A 16,718-nucleotide genomic window follows, 5' to 3' on the forward strand; every position below is an offset into this window, starting at 1 on the left:
ATCTAAGGTGAGCGCTGTGAAAATAAAAAAATAGAAACAATAAAAAATAAAAACATTTTGTCACCTAACATCACTAAAAGTGCAACATCAAGCTATCAAAAAAGGCATATGCCCCACTAAAATAGTGCCAATCTGTTATTTCATTCAGCCAAAAATGAGACCCTACCTTTAGGCAATTGCCGAATAAAAATAATAATATGGCTCTCAAACTATGTAGACACTAAAACATGAATTCTTTTTGGTTCAACAATGCTTTTATTGTGTAAAACAGAAATAACAAAAAAATAAGGAAACATATTAGGTCTTGCCACATCTGTAACAACAAATTTTAACTCTCCAAAAAGGCATTTTTTTGGACAACTTTTATCACAAAAAGGCGTAAGAACAAGCGATCAAAAAGTCATATGCACCACAAAATAAAGGTTTAATAAGAATCGCAAATAATGTTCATATATATTTTTTCCAACCGTACTGAAGACATTGAAGGCCAAATTAGCAAAAATGCAGAAGGAGCACCGCCAGGATATGCAGGCCATTCAGGAGCGCATAAAGGCCATGGAGGAGAGTCACCGCCAGGCCATAAAGGGGTGCAGGAGATGCTCCTGCTATTAGAAAAGTTGCCTTAAAAATTATATATTTTTTTCACGTTGTAAAATAGGTCCGCATCCATTCCAAAATTTAGCGTAACGGTTAAGTGTAGGCCAGGAAACAGGTTCTTGGCAATAACCAAAGACAATTACCTCTCCCAACTGGTACAGGACCCGACTAGAGGGACGGCCATACTGGACTTAGTATTAACCAATAGGCCTGACAGAACAACAGACGTGCAGGTTGGGGGACACCTGGGAAATAGTGACCATAAAGTAATAACCTTCCAATTATCATTCAAAAGAGCGTTTCTACAGGGAGGAACAAAAATACCAAACTTCAAAAAAGCTAAATTTAGCTAACTAAGAGATGCCATAGGCCTAACTAATTGGGGCAAAGTCCTCAAAAATAAAAATAAAGCCACAAAATGGGATATCTTTAAAAGCATCCTAAAATCTCATTGTAAGAGGTACATACCGTATGGGAATAAAAGGTTAAGGAACAAAAATAAACCAATGTGGATAAATAGAACTGTAAAGAAAGCAATAAATGACAAAAAAAAAAGCACATAAATCACTAAAACAGGAGGGTAGCACGGAAGCACTGAAAAACTATAAGGAACAAAATAGAACATGTAAAAAACAAATAAAAGCGGCCAAACTACAGACCGAGAGATTAATTGCCAAAGAGAGTAAAACTAACCCTAAAATGTTCTTCAATTATATAAATGTTAAAAAGTATAAATCTGAAGGTGTCGGCCCTTTAAAGAGTAATGAGGGGGGAGTCGCAGAGAGCAACGAGGAGAAAGCAAAGCTGTTAAATATTTTTTTCTCCAATGTATTCACTGAGGAAAATAAACTGTCAGATGACATGCAGAATGTAAAAATAAATTCCCCATTAAAAGTGTCCTGTCTGACCCAGGAAGAAGTACATCAGCGACTTAAGATTAAAATAGACAAATCGACAGGACCGGATGGCATACACCCCCGTATCCTAAGGAAATTAAGTCATGTCATAGCCAGACTTTTATTTTTGATATTTGCGGACTCTATACTGGTAGGGAATGTCCCACAGGATTGGTGCATGGCAAATGTGGTACCAATATTCAAAAAGGGTCCAAAAACAGAGCCTGGAAACTATAGGTAAGTTTAACATCTGTTGTGGGTAAACTGTTTAAAGGTTTTCTGAGAGATGCTATCTTAAAGCATCTGAATGGAAATAAGCAAAAAACGCCATATCAGCATGGCTTCGTGAGGGATCGGTCATGCCAAACTAATTTAATCAGTTTCTATGAGAAGGTAAGTTCTAGACTTGACAGCGGCGAATCAATGAATGTCGTATATCTGGACTTCTCCAAAGCATTTGACACTGTACCACATAAAAGGTTAGTATATAAAATGAGAATGCTCGGACTGGGAGAAAACGTCTGTATGTGGGTAAGTAACTGGCTCAATGATAGAAAACAGAGGGTGGTTATTAACGGTACACACCCAGATTGGGTCACTGTCACTAGTGGGGTACCTCAGGGGTCAGTATTGGGCCCTATTATTTTCAATATATTTATTAATGATCTTGTAGAAGGCTTGCATAGTAAAGTATCAATTTTCGCAGATGACACTAAACTGTGTAAAGTAATTACCACTGAAGAGGACAGTATACTACTACAGAGGGATCTGGATAGATTGGAGGCTTGGGCAGATAAGTGGCAGATGAGGTTTAACACTGACAAATGTAAAGTTATGCACATGGGAAGGAATAATGCAAGTCACCCGTACATACTAAATGGTGAAACACTCTGTAACACTGACATGGAAAAGGATCTAGGAATTTTAATAAACAGCAAACTAAGCTGCAAAAACCAGTGTCAGGCAGGTGCTGCCAAGGCCAATTAGATAATGGGTTGCATCAGAAGGGGCATAGATGCCCGTGATAAGAACATAGTCCTACCACTTTACAAATCGCTAGTCAGACCACTCATGGAGTACTGTGTATAGTTCTGGACTCCTGTAAACAAGGCAGACATAGGAGAGCTGGAGAGGGTCCAGAGGAGGGCAACTACAGTACCCTGAAAGATTATCAAAATTAGGGTTATTCACTTTAGAAAAAAGACGACTGAGGGGTGATCTAATTAATATATATAAATATATCAGGGATCAGTACAGAGATCTATCCCATCATCTATTTATCCCCAGGACTGTGACTGTGACGAGGTTAAAATTAAAAACAAGAAAAAAATAACCATAACCACCGAAAAGGTGTCCAGCACCACACACCTCTATTGATATCGGCAAAAAAACTAATAAATTAAACGTAAAATCACTAGTAATAGGTATATAAAAAATGTAAATATAAATAAATATAAAAATATGTAAATATAAATAAATAATAAATGTAAATATAAATAAATAAATTGACAAAGAGCAGGATGCGTACCGACTCCTTAGACGTGGGACTTCATCATAGATCAACTGTAAAATTACTTAATTAGCAGCACAAATAGCAGAACTTCACCAGGGAGGAATCCTGTATGGTCCGGAAGGTGCGATGCGTTCCAAGGTGGAACGCAATGGATAGAATTCAGAAATGGCCATATAATGACCCAGTCTTGCAGAGAACATTTAAAAGCACACTTACAGCTAGAGGGTCAGATCTACAGGTCCTTCTAAAAAAATTAGCATATTGTGATAAAGTTCATTATTTTCTGTAATGTACTGATAAACATTAGACTTTCATATATTTTAGATTCATTACACACCAACTGAAGTAGTTCAAGCCTTTTATTGTTTTAATATTGATGATTTTGGCATACAGCTCATGAAAACCCAAATTTCCTATCTAAAAAAATTAGCATATTTCATCCGACCAATAAAAGAAAAGTGTTTTTAATACAAAAAAAGTCAACCTTCAAATAATTATGTTCAGTTATGCACTCAATACTTGGTCGGGAATCCTTTTGCAGAAATTACTGCTTCAATGCGGCGTGGCATGGAGGCAATCAGCCTGTGGCACTGCTGAGGTGTTATGGAGGCCCAGGAGGATGCTTCGATAGCGGCCTTAAGTTCATCCAGAGTGTTGGGTCTTGCGTCTCTCAACTTTCTCTTCCCAATATCCCACAGATTCTCTATGGGGTTCAGGTCAGGAGAGTTGGCAGGCCAATTGAGCACAGTAATACCATGGTCAGTAAACCATTTACCAGTGGTTTTGGCACTGTGAGCAGGTGCCAGGTGGTGCTGAAAAATGAAATCTTCATCTCCATAAAGCTTTTCAGCAGATGGAAGCATGAAGTGCTCCAAAATCTCCTGATAGCTAGCTGCATTGACCCTGCCCTTGATAAAACACAGTGGACCAACACCAGCAGCTGACATGGCACCCCAGACCATCACTGACTGTGTGTACTTGACACTGGACTTCAGGCATTTTGGCATTTCCCTCTCCCCAGTCTTCCTCCAGACTCTGGCACCTTGATTTCCGAATGACATGCAAAATTTGCTTTCATCCGAAAAAAGTACTTTGGACCACTGAGCAACAGTCCAGTGCTGCTTCTCTGTAGCCCAGGTCAGGCGCTTCTGCCGCTGTTTCTGGTTCAAAAGTGGCTTGACCTGGGGAATGCGGCACCTGTAGCCCATTTCCTGCACACGCCTGTACACGGTGGCTCTGGATGTTTCTACTCCAGACTCAGTCCACTGCTTCCGCAGGTCCCCCAAGGTCTGGAATCTGTCCTTCTACACAATCTTCCTCAGGGTCCGGTCACCTCTTCTCGTTGTGCAGCGTTTTCTGCCACACTTTTTCCTACCCACAGACTTCCCACTGAGGTGCCTTGATACAGCACTCTGGGAACAGCCTATTAGTTCAGAAATTTCTTTCTGTGTCTTACCCTCTTGCTTGAGGGTGTCAATGATGGCCTTCTGGACAGCAATCAGGTCGGCAGTCTTATCCATGATTGCGGTTTTGAGTAATGAACCAGGCTGGGAGTTTTTAAAAGCCTCAGGAATCTTTTGCAGGTGTTTAAAGTTAATTAGTTGATTCAGATGATTAGGTTAATAGCTCGTTTAGAGAACCTTTTCATGATATGCTAATTTTTTTAGATAGGAATTTGGGGTTTTCATGAGCTGTATGCCAAAATCATCAATATTAAAACAATAAAAGGCTTGAACTACTTCAGTTGGTGTGCAATGAATCTAAAATATATGAAAGTCTAATGTTTATCACTACATTACAGAAAATAATGAACTTTATCGCAATATGCAAATTTTTTTAGAAGGACCTGTATTTGTGGCAGCTTGCCGATCGTCACTTCCGGTTTTGAACTGAACCGGAAGTGCCCATGCGTTCCACAGTGGAACGCAACTGATATGGTAACACTCAATTGGCAGCTTTTTAGAGGGTTTTTGGTGAAATTTCAACCCATCATGTTTACATTAGTGGGTTTAGGAGCCGGTCGGCAGGATCTTATAAATATCAGCAATATTATATAGAAAAAAGGGGCGGCCTCAGGTTACATGATCCCGATACCCCTGTTGTCCACTAGAGGGCATCAGTTAGTACTAGCTGTGTGGAAAGGAAGGGGAACAAAATATATATCAGGGAGAAGGACAAAAAGAATATAAATAGTTAGATTTTTAAGATATTCTGAGTTTCTGAGACAAATATATATATAAATATAACAAGGCATCTTCGTGTTCTAGGAAGCAGTTTTTCTAAAAAGAAATATAGCGTAGCTGGATGGTATAACCGTAAATAGATTGCACAACAAATTTTTCCAGGGAAAGTATAGGTACGAGGGTATATATGTATAAAGGGCTGTCAACAAGTGTGCAGAATAAGCACAAAATTATATACATGTGTGTAAGGCTTCCCCTATGGAGAATAGAGGGAATAGATTAAAATATAAATGTTCTCCAGTATAAATACATATTCTCCAGTGCAAGTTGAGAATGAATATAAATATATATATATAAGACCTATAGAAAATTCATAAGTGGAGGCACATACATTAAAAAAGCTCAAAATATATATACACCATAAAAAATGTACATAAAAATGTAAAAGGGACACATATATGCCTACATGAAATAAATATATGTCTAAAAGAATATACAGACGTGGACAAAATTGTTGGTACCCTTTGGTCAATGAAAGAAAAAGTCACAATGGTCACAGAAATAACTTTAATCTGACAAAAGTAATAATAAATTAAAATTCTATAAATGTTAACCAATGAAAGTCAGACATTGTTTTTCAACCATGCTTCAACAGAATTATGTAAAAAAATAAACTCATGAAACAGGCATGGACAAAAATGATGGTACCCCTAGAAAACACAGAACATAATGTGACCAAAGGGACATGTTAATTCAAGGTGTGTCCACTAATTAGCATCACAGGTGTCTACAACCTTGTAATCAGCCATTGGGCCTATATATATGGCTCCAGGTAATCACTGTGTTGTTTGGTGATATGGTGTGTACCACACTCGACATGGACCAGAGGAAGCAAAGGAAAGAGCTGTCTCAAGAGATCAGAAAGAAAATTATAGACAAGCATGTTAAAGGTAAAGGCTATAAGACCATCTCCAAGCAACTAGATGTTCCTGTGAGTACAGTTGCACATATTATTCATAAGTTTAAGATCCATGGGACTGTAGCCAACCTCCCTGGACGTGGCCGCAGGAGGAAAATTGATGACAAATCTAAGAGACGGATAATCCGAATGGTAACAAAAGAGCCTAGAAAGACTTCTAAAGAGATTCAAGGTGAACTTCATGCTCAAGGAACATCAGTGTCAGATCGCACCATCCGTCGTTGTTTGAGCCAAAGTGGACTACATGGGAGACGACCAAGGAGGACACCATTGTTGAAAACGAATCATAAAAAAGCAAGACTGGAATATGCCAAACTACATGTTGACAAGCCACAAAGCTTCTGGGAGAATGTCCTGTGGACAGATGAGACAAAAATCGAAGTTTTTGCCAAGGCACATCAGCTGTATGTTCACAGACGAAAAAATGAAGCATATCAAGAAAAGAACACTGTCCCTACTGTGAAACATGGAGGAGGCTCTGTTATGTTCTGGGGCTGCTTTGCTGCGTCTGGCACAGGGTGTCTTGAATCTGTGCAGGGTACAATGAAATCTCAAGACTATCAAGGAATTCTAGAGAGAAATGTACTAGCCAGTGTCAGAAAGCTTGGTCTCAGTCGCAGGTCATGGGTCTTGCAACAGGACAATGACCCAAAACACACCGCTAAAAACACCCAAGAATGGCTAAGAGGAAAAAATTGGACTATTCTAAAGTGGCCTTCTATGAGCCCTGACCTCAATCCTATTGAGCATCTTTGGAAGGAGCTGAAACATGCAGTCTGGAAAAGGCACCCTTCAAACCGGACACAACTGGAGCAGTTTGCTCATGAGGAGTGGGCCAAAATACCTGCTGAGAGGTGCAGATGTCTCATTGACAGTTACAGGAAGCGTTTGATTGCAGTGATTGCCTCAAAAGGTTGCGCAACAAAATATTAAGTTAGGGGTACCATCATTTTTGTCCATGCCTGTTTCATGAGTTTATTTTTTTACATAATTCTGTTGAAGCATGGTTGAAAAACAATGTCTGACTTTCATTGGTTAACATTTATAGAATTTTAATTTATTATTACTTTTGTCAGATTAAAGTTATTTCTGTGACCATTGTGACTTTTTCTTTCATTGACCAAAGGGTACCAACAATTTTGTCCACGTCTGTATGTAAAAGACATATGCACGACTAGATGAAAATCCGTATAAAAATAAGTTCGATATGAGATATCATTTAACAAAAAGATATATAGAAATACAGACGTGGACAAAATTGTTGGTACCCTTTGGTCAATGAAAGAAAAAGTCACAATGGTCACAGAAATAACTTTAATCTGACAAAAGTAATAATAAATTAAAATTCTATAAATGTTAACCAATGAAAGTCAGACATTGTTTTTCAACCATGCTTCAACAGAATTATGTAAAAAAATAAACTCATGAAACAGGCATGGACAAAAATGATGGTACCCCTAACTTAATATTTTGTTGCGCAACCTTTTGAGGCAATCACTGCAATCAAACGCTTCCTGTAACTGTCAATGAGACATCTGCACCTCTCAGCAGGTATTTTGGCCCACTCCTCATGAGCAAACTGCTCCAGTTGTGTCCGGTTTGAAGGGTGCCTTTTCCAGACTGCATGTTTCAGCTCCTTCCAAAGATGCTCAATAGGATTGAGGTCAGGGCTCATAGAAGGCCACTTTAGAATAGTCCAATTTTTTCCTCTTAGCCATTCTTGGGTGTTTTTAGCGGTGTGTTTTGGGTCATTGTCCTGTTGCAAGACCCATGACCTGCGACTGAGACCAAGCTTTCTGACACTGGCTAGTACATTTCTCTCTAGAATTCCTTGATAGTCTTGAGATTTCATTGTACCCTGCACAGATTCAAGACACCCTGTGCCAGACGCAGCAAAGCAGCCCCAGAACATAACAGAGCCTCCTCCATGTTTCACAGTAGGGACAGTGTTCTTTTCTTGATATGCTTCATTTTTTCGTCTGTGAACATACAGCTGATGTGCCTTGGCAAAAACTTCGATTTTTGTCTCATCTGTCCACAGGACATTCTCCCAGAAGCTTTGTGGCTTGTCAACATGTAGTTTGGCATATTCCAGTCTTGCTTTTTTATAATTCGTTTTCAACAATGGTGTCCTCCTTGGTCGTCTCCCATGTAGTCCACTTTGGCTCAAACAACGACGGATGGTGCGATCTGACACTGATGTTCCTTGAGCATGAAGTTCACCTTGAATCTCTTTAGAAGTCTTTCTAGGCTCTTTTGTTACCATTCGGATTATCCGTCTCTTAGATTTGTCATCAATTTTCCTCCTGCGGCCACGTCCAGGGAGGTTGGCTACAGTCCCATGGATCTTAAACTTATGAATAATATGTGCAACTGTACTCACAGGAACATCTAGTTGCTTGGAGATGGTCTTATAGCCTTTACCTTTAACATGCTTGTCTATAATTTTCTTTCTGATCTCTTGAGACAGCTCTTTCCTTTGCTTCCTCTGGTCCATGTCGAGTGTGGTACACACCATATCACCAAACAACACAGTGATTACCTGGAGCCATATATATAGGCCCAATGGCTGATTACAAGGTTGTAGACACCTGTGATGCTAATTAGTGGACACACCTTGAATTAACATGTCCCTTTGGTCACATTATGTTCTGTGTTTTCTAGGGGTACCATCATTTTTGTCCATGCCTGTTTCATGAGTTTATTTTTTTACATAATTCTGTTGAAGCATGGTTGAAAAACAATGTCTGACTTTCATTGGTTAACATTTATAGAATTTTAATTTATTATTACTTTTGTCAGATTAAAGTTATTTCTGTGACCATTGTGACTTTTTCTTTCATTGACCAAAGGGTACCAACAATTTTGTCCACGTCTGTATATAAGAAAAACAGAAGTCTTGATCTAGGTGGGGACAACCCGGTGTATTAAGGGCCTAATCTTGCTTCACTCTGATGTCATAGTCCCAAGCAAGGTATCGGGCCATATCAGGGAATACTTTAATAATTTGTATATTCAAGGGCTTTGTTTAGGCCAAAGGGGGCCAGCGTATAAAATTTATAGATCCAAAACATTTATTTTCGAGCCAACTGTTGAAATGAGTGGGGGCCCATTCAACCAGGGTGACTTTCGCGAGGGTGGAATCACTATTGTGGTGTTCAAAGAAATGTCTTGAAACGCTATGAGTTAGTACTTTATGGTGGATATTCAAGCGATGTTCATTCATTCTCTCTCTGAGGGTTTCGGTGGTTCTCCCTATATATAGCAAATTGCAAGGGCATGTGAGCAAATAAATTATGTTCCGAGAGCCACAATTCATAAAGTGTCTCAGCGTGATTACTTCTCCAGAGTGTGGAACATTGCAGCCCTCAATCAATATTTTTCGGAAGCATACAAATGCACTATAATATACTTTCTGTATCACCTATCGATAGCACAACATTACCATTCCTTAAAAGGACTTTTGTGGCCATATTACTAGCGTTTGGTGTCCCTAAGTTCTTAACAGCCTGTCCCTGCTCCAAAATGCAACCTCCCCCTACACTGGCAAGACACTTAATGTAAAATGGCTGCCAGATCGGTTTCTGTTATAGGGTTGGGGGTGTGTCCATGTGCTATAACGTCTCAGTTGGCTGTCCTGTCCCACCTGATGGATGTGTCATGGGTCAAAGTTATGAGCAATGCAAAATAATATGACGCATGCTAACATCGCCATATGTTCGCATGTTTGGCGGATCGCGAACAGGAAATGTTTGCCGCAAACCAACTGCCGGGCAAACCGCAAGGCCATCACTATAGGCCAGTACAGGCCCCAAAAATTAGGCATTCCCCTGACAGAAAATAACTAGTAATTATGTGTCTGGAGGAACATTAGGTTGTCACTAGATAAAAATGTTATTGTAGGCCACGGGAGTAGAGGCACCAAAAATTTGGCATTCACCTGACAAAAAAAGCCTTTTATGCCGCTGTATATACATAAGACAAGGACCATTCTTTGTTCTGGGTGGTGGCTGATATGTGTGGGCTGGGCTCGGTGATGGGAGGTTAGGTGCCTTCCTAAAGCTGTCATCCCTAGGGGAGTGTTGGGCTTACAGCGACTTATGCGTTGACAGCACAGGCTGCAGATGGCAACACTATTGTCAGTTAAAAAGCTGACATGTTAAAAAAAAAGCCCACACTGCGGAGCCATGTGCCAGCGTCCTGGGAGCGCCAGATGTGACCGTTAATGGTGGATGGCTCGCTCCAGATACATTTGCAGCCTGCTTTTTGCCTCCTGTGTACTGCAAGTTCTGCCTGCTTCTCCTCATTCTCCTCCCTATCTGCTGCTCCATCTCTTCCTCTGAACTCCCCTCCTCTACCTCTTGTGGGCACCCACCTGACGTCCATTGTCAAGTCATCATCGTCACCTTCACCACCACTGACATTAGAGATCTCAGAGTAGGCAGCAACAATGGGAACCACCCTCCTTGGGCTGATCTGGGTACTGTCGTAAGACCGCTAAGTGGCAGCCATTGCTACCTCCTTATCCAATGCCAAGAATGGCTGTGCATTGGTAAGGTCTGGGAATGGATGGGAAAATAATTCCTCTGACTCGAGTGGAGGGGCTATGGTGGTGGTGTCTTTGGGGGTGAACACAGCAGAGAGTGAGGAGGATGCAGATACAGAGGATGAGGAGGGTACAGAAGTGGAAGGCTGTACTTCGGCAACTTCCCACTTAGGCTCCGGCCTAGTGCACCTGCCCGACCCCTACCATCCCTGCGGAACGCCCTGCCTCTTTCTCTTCCTGTCATTTTTAAAATTACCCTGTGCTTAAGTCCCTAGAGAAGAGCAGTATTTGTGGAAGCAGGTATATCGCAGGCCTCAATCAGAATTTGGTGGAAGCAGGCATATAGAGCCCCTCAATTAGTATTGTGTAGAAGCAGGTATATCGCACCCTTCATTCAGTATTTTGTGGAAGCAGGTATATAGAACACCTGAATCAATATTTGGTGGAAGCAGAGATATCGTACCCCTCATTCAGTATTTTGTGGAAGCCGGTATATCAAACCCCTCAATCAATATTTTGTGGAAGCAGGTATATCGTACCCCTCAATCAGTATTTTGTGGAAACAGGTATATAGAACACCTGAATCAATATTTAGTGGAAGCAGGTATATCGCTCCCCTCAATCTGTATTTTGTGGAAGCAGGTATATCAAACCCCTTAATCAGTATTTTGTGGAAGCAGGTATATCGCACCCCTCAATCAGCATTTTGTTAAAGCAGGTATATAGAACCCCTTAATCAGTATTTTGTAGAAGCAGGTATATCACACCCCTCAATCAGTATTTTGTGGAGACAGGTATGTAGAACACCTGAATCAATATTTGGTGGAAGCAGGTATTTCGCATCCCTCAATCAATATTTAGTGGAAGCAGGTATATAGAAACCCTTAATCAGTCTTTTGTTGAAGCAGGTATATCGCACCCCTCAATCAGTATTTTGTGGAAGCAGGTATATCACACTCCTCAATCATTTTTTGGGGGGCAACAGGTATATCACACTCATTGCAAATAGTTGTTCCAATAACACTTGTCCCTCTATATACCTGCGGTATAGCAGCAGAACCGCACACAACTGCTGCACAATACAAATCCACAATAATATACTTTCTATGTTAGAAAGTATATTATAGATATATCACACCCCTCATTCAGTTTTTTTGGGGGCAACAGGTATATCACACCAGTTGCGATTATTTATTCCAATAGCGTTTGTCCCTCTATATAGCTGCGATATTGCAGCAGAATCGCACACAACTGCTGCATAATAAAAATGCACTATAATATACTTTCTATGTTAGAATGTATATTATAAGTATATCACACCCCTATGTATATCACACCTATCGATAGCACACCTATAGCAGTACTTAAAAGGACTTTTGTGGCCCTATTAGCTAGCATTTGGGGTCCCTAACTGTCTGTCCCTGCTCCACATAGCAACCTCTCTCTACACTGGCAAAACACAGAATGTAAAATGGCAGCCAGATCAGGTTCTGTTATAGGGTGGGGGTGGGTCCATGTGCTAAAACGTCTCAATTGACTGTCCTGTCCCACCTGATAGATGTGTCATGGGTCAAAAGTCGGCACAATGCAAAAGAATATGATGCATGCGAACATCGCCACATGTTCAGCGAAACGCAAACGAAGAAAGCTTGCCGCGAACCGTAAAGCCATCTCTATTTAGCAGTTCCTCCCCTGTGTGGCTTCTTTCGCCTAGGCTAACCAAGTGTAGAACCACATGACACCAGTATGCTTTGTATAGGTGGTATTCTGGAGGACCATTTAGAACTGTGAGTACAGAAAACCTGGAAGAAGAGAAGGTAGAGGAGAACATTGGCGCTGAAATCACAACATGAGAATGCAGAGGCAGCGTTTCCATCACCTGGCCACAATTACCCAGTGGGCCGTTAAGGACATATATTTTCCTTGACCATAGTTACAGCTTCACATGTCGGTGCTGGGCTAGTCCTTGAACTAACAGGTTCAAGGACTGGTTTACCTTCTGCTGTATGTATGAATGCAGGGCTGTTACAACTTTTTTTAGTAGTGATGGCTTGGATTCTCCACCTTGGCTCGGCACAAGCATTCAGTTCTCTGAAATGTGCAGAGTCAACGACCAGCAACTTGGCCAGGAGCACATTCAGCTTCTGCGTCGTTGGATGAGTGTATGCATATTGTTGTCTTTTTGCAATTGCCTCAGTGATTGATTGCTGGTGGAAGGAGTGATGAACAAGGAGGAGGAGCATCAGGACCAGTAGACGATAGGAAGGAAACACAGCTCCCTTCTGCTGAGGTGGTGGAGCCTTGACTGCTGGAGAAAGGGTGTGGACCTCTGGGAGATATGTCAGGCTGTACCACTACATTAGCACCACTGTTTTTCCAGGCCACTTTATGGTGACTTTCCAAGTGTTGATGCATGGCCGTGATGCCAACATTTTCACCCTTGTCCGCACTTCATCTTCTGCCCAAAGAATCCTATATATGATCACGCTGACATCCTCCAGCGACTTGATGAAAAATTTTCACTCTGCCGAGAATGGAATTTTTCCCTCACTGCTCTGTGCTGACTATGTGACGCTGCCTCTTTGAAGACGTGTACAGCTAGTTGTTTTTGTGGACAGGTAGACTCCTGAGTAGCAGATGGTCTACCCTGGGAACGTTTGGCTCCAGATCTCACACTGTTGCCACCCTTCTGACTCACGGCCACGCTACCACCTTGCTGGCTCAACCTCTGTCTCACGCGAAAGCTTCTACACTCACCTCCTGATGATGATGATGAAGCCCCCTCTTCACCCGGCTCCTACTTGCAATTGGCTACATCATCATCCACTACTTTATTCTCTTCACTTATGTCACCCTCAACAGTCTTATGGATGCGTTCCTGACCACTCGCAATACCTGTTCCCACGTGACTGTCTTCGTCGCTACTTGTGTGCCACAGGAGGAAGCAGCAGACCTCTCCACCTAATCTGGGCTTGCCAGTAACTGCTGACTGTTCTCAATACGCTGGTCCTCGCTGAAAAGTGGAGCAGAGCCAGCGGCATACTGCACAATACATGCCTGGCAGAAGGAGCAGGAAAGGAAAGAGGCAGGTTCAGGACAGGTGAGGGCACAGAGGTTGTTCCTGGGCTATGCCAACTAAGTGTGGTGTCAGAGGAACCCACTGAATCCTGGCTGCCTGTGTCGGATGTCAACCATTTAAAGACAGCGGGATTGGTCATCAAAACATTACCGCTGGATGACAGTGGCAGCTGTGGCCTCTTGCTACTGCTATTGCTTTCACCCCCTCCCTTCTTCTGCTGCTACTTCTTCTGGCTATAGCAAGATTTTTGCCGCTGCCCGTTACTTTGGAGGGCCCCGGAAACAGCCTGTTGGACATACTGTACAGTAACACTTACTGTATGTAGAATAAGCTATTAATTGTGAATGTGGACACCCCAATGACAGGTTGAAGTTGAAGGAGACAGGTGTATCACCCCAATTTGAGAATCAAGGCCTAATGGAATTGCTTATCTATAAAACAAGGTGGACATCATTCAGTTAGATAGCTCTGTGCCCTACACAGGGATTGTTGCAAACTGCACTGTTTCCTATGAATTTCTTCAGCTTCAGATTATAGTCCCTGAAGTCTTCCTATGCTTTTCCCTATGCTGTGTTTAACCTGTAGGATACCAGCGCTGTAACTGTATGGCGTTCCAAATTGTGACTTAAATCCCAGCACTGTATAGCTACCCCGAACAGCAGCAGGGGTCCAGCTGTTCCTGTTAGCCATGCCCCTGTTGTAGCTTAGCCGCGGTCAGCGCTGACCCCGGCATGTACGATGTGTGTAGAGGGAGGGAGCTCCCTCCCATCATCCCATCTGGTCCAAGTGCTTCAGTGACAGGGACCCAATGGCTGGGAAGGCAGCCCCATGCATTCCATAGGCATTGTGCTGCCTTCCATGTAAGTCTATGAGACCCAGCCCCCTGGGTCTCATATGCAAGCAGGCAGTAAGTGTATTACACTGTGTTATAGACTTACAGCAAATGCATTACAATAAAGGTTTATTGTAATGCATTATAGAGGGGATCAAACCCCCAAAAGTTGAATTCCCATAGTGGGACAAAAAAAAATCAAGTAAAAAAGTATGTAAAAGTCGTATGTACCCCAAAATGGTACCAATCAAACTATCATCTCATCCCACAAAAAATGATACCCTACCTAGGATAATCACCAGAAAAATTAATTAAATTGTTCTCTGAACAAGGCAACACAAAAACGAGATTTTATGCAACTCAAAAGTGTAAAACTTAACAAAAATAAAAATAGTAGACACATTAGTTATCACCCCATCCTTAACAACCTGCTCTATAAAAATGTCACATGATATGCCCCCTCAGGTGAATGCTGTATAAAAATTTTAAATAATAACTGTGCCAAAATAGCATTTTTTTTGTCACCTTGCTTCACAAAAAGTGTAATACCAAGTGATCAAAAAATCATATGTACTCCAAACGGTACCAATCAAACCATCTCATCCTGCAAAAAATGAGAACCTACCTAAGGGCTCTTTCACATCTGCGTTATTGTCTTCCGGCATAGAGTTCCGTCGTCGGGGCTCTATGCCGGAAGAATACTGATCAGGATTATCCTAATGCATTCTGAATGGACAGTCCGTCCTTCAGGATGCATCAGGATGTCTTCCGTTCCGGAACGGAACGTTTTTTGGCCGCAGCAAATAGCGCAGCATGCTGCGCTTTTTGCTCCGGCCAAAAATCCGGAACACTTGCCGCAAGGCCGGATCCGGAATGAATGCCCATTGAAAGGCATTGATCCGGGTCCGGCCTTAAGCTAAACGTCGTTTCGGCGCATTGCCGGATGCGACGTTTAGCTTTTTCTCAATGGTTACCATGGCTGCCGGGACGCTAAAGTCCTGGCAGCCATGGTAAAGTGTAGTGGGGAGCGGGGAGCAGCATACTTACCATCCGTGCGGCTCCCGGGGCGCTCCAGAGTGACGTCAGGGCGCCCCAGGCGCATGGATGACGTGATCGCATGGATCACATGATCCATGCGCATGGGGCGCTCTGACGTCACTCTGGAGCGCCCCGGGAGCCGCGCGGACTGTAAGTATGCCGCTCCCCCGCTCCCCACTACTACTATGGCAACCAGGACTTTAATAGCGTCCTGGGTGCCATAGTAACACTGAAAGCATTTTGAAGACGGATCCGTCTTCAAATGCTTTCAGTACACTTGCGTTTTTCCGGATCCGGCGTTTAATTCCGGCAAGTGGAGTACACGCCGGATCCGGACAACGCAAGTGTGAAAGAGGCCTAAGACAATCACCAGAAAAATAAATATAATATGGCAACACAAAAACAAGATTTTGTTCTGTTTAAAAATGCTTGGACTGTGTAAAATGTAGCAAAAATATCTATAATACATTAGGTATCGACGTGTCCATAGCAGCCTGGTCTACAAAAATATCACATGATATACTCTGTCAGGTGACCGCTGTAAAAATAAAGTAAATAAAAACTATGCCAGAACGGTCATTTTATTTTGTCGCCTCGCCTTAAAAAATGCATAATATCGAGTGATCAAAAAGTCATATGTACCTCTATATGGTATTAATGAAAATGTCACCTCATCCCACAAAAATGAACCCTCACATAAGACAATCACTCAAACAATAAAAACCAATGTCACATTTAAACCAATCCATTAAAATCTGCGCTGCAAAAACCACATGGCTCTCCTTCCGTTCTGAGTCCTGTCATGTGCCACCACAGCAATTTACCACCACATATTGGGTGTTGCCATATTCAGGAGAAAATGGGTAACAAATCATGGGATGCTTTTTCTTCTGTTACCTCTTGTGAAAATGAAACATTTGGGGCTGAGCAACATTTTATTGGAAGAAATGAAACTATTTTCACAGCCAAGTGTTTCCAAATTCCGTAAAACGCTCAAGGAATCAAAGTGCTCAGTGCACCCCTTAATATATTCTTTGAGAGGTGTAGTTTGCAAA

This window comes from Bufo gargarizans, chromosome 8 (genome assembly GCF_014858855.1).
Source record: "Bufo gargarizans isolate SCDJY-AF-19 chromosome 8, ASM1485885v1, whole genome shotgun sequence".
Taxonomy (NCBI): domain Eukaryota; kingdom Metazoa; phylum Chordata; class Amphibia; order Anura; family Bufonidae; genus Bufo; species Bufo gargarizans.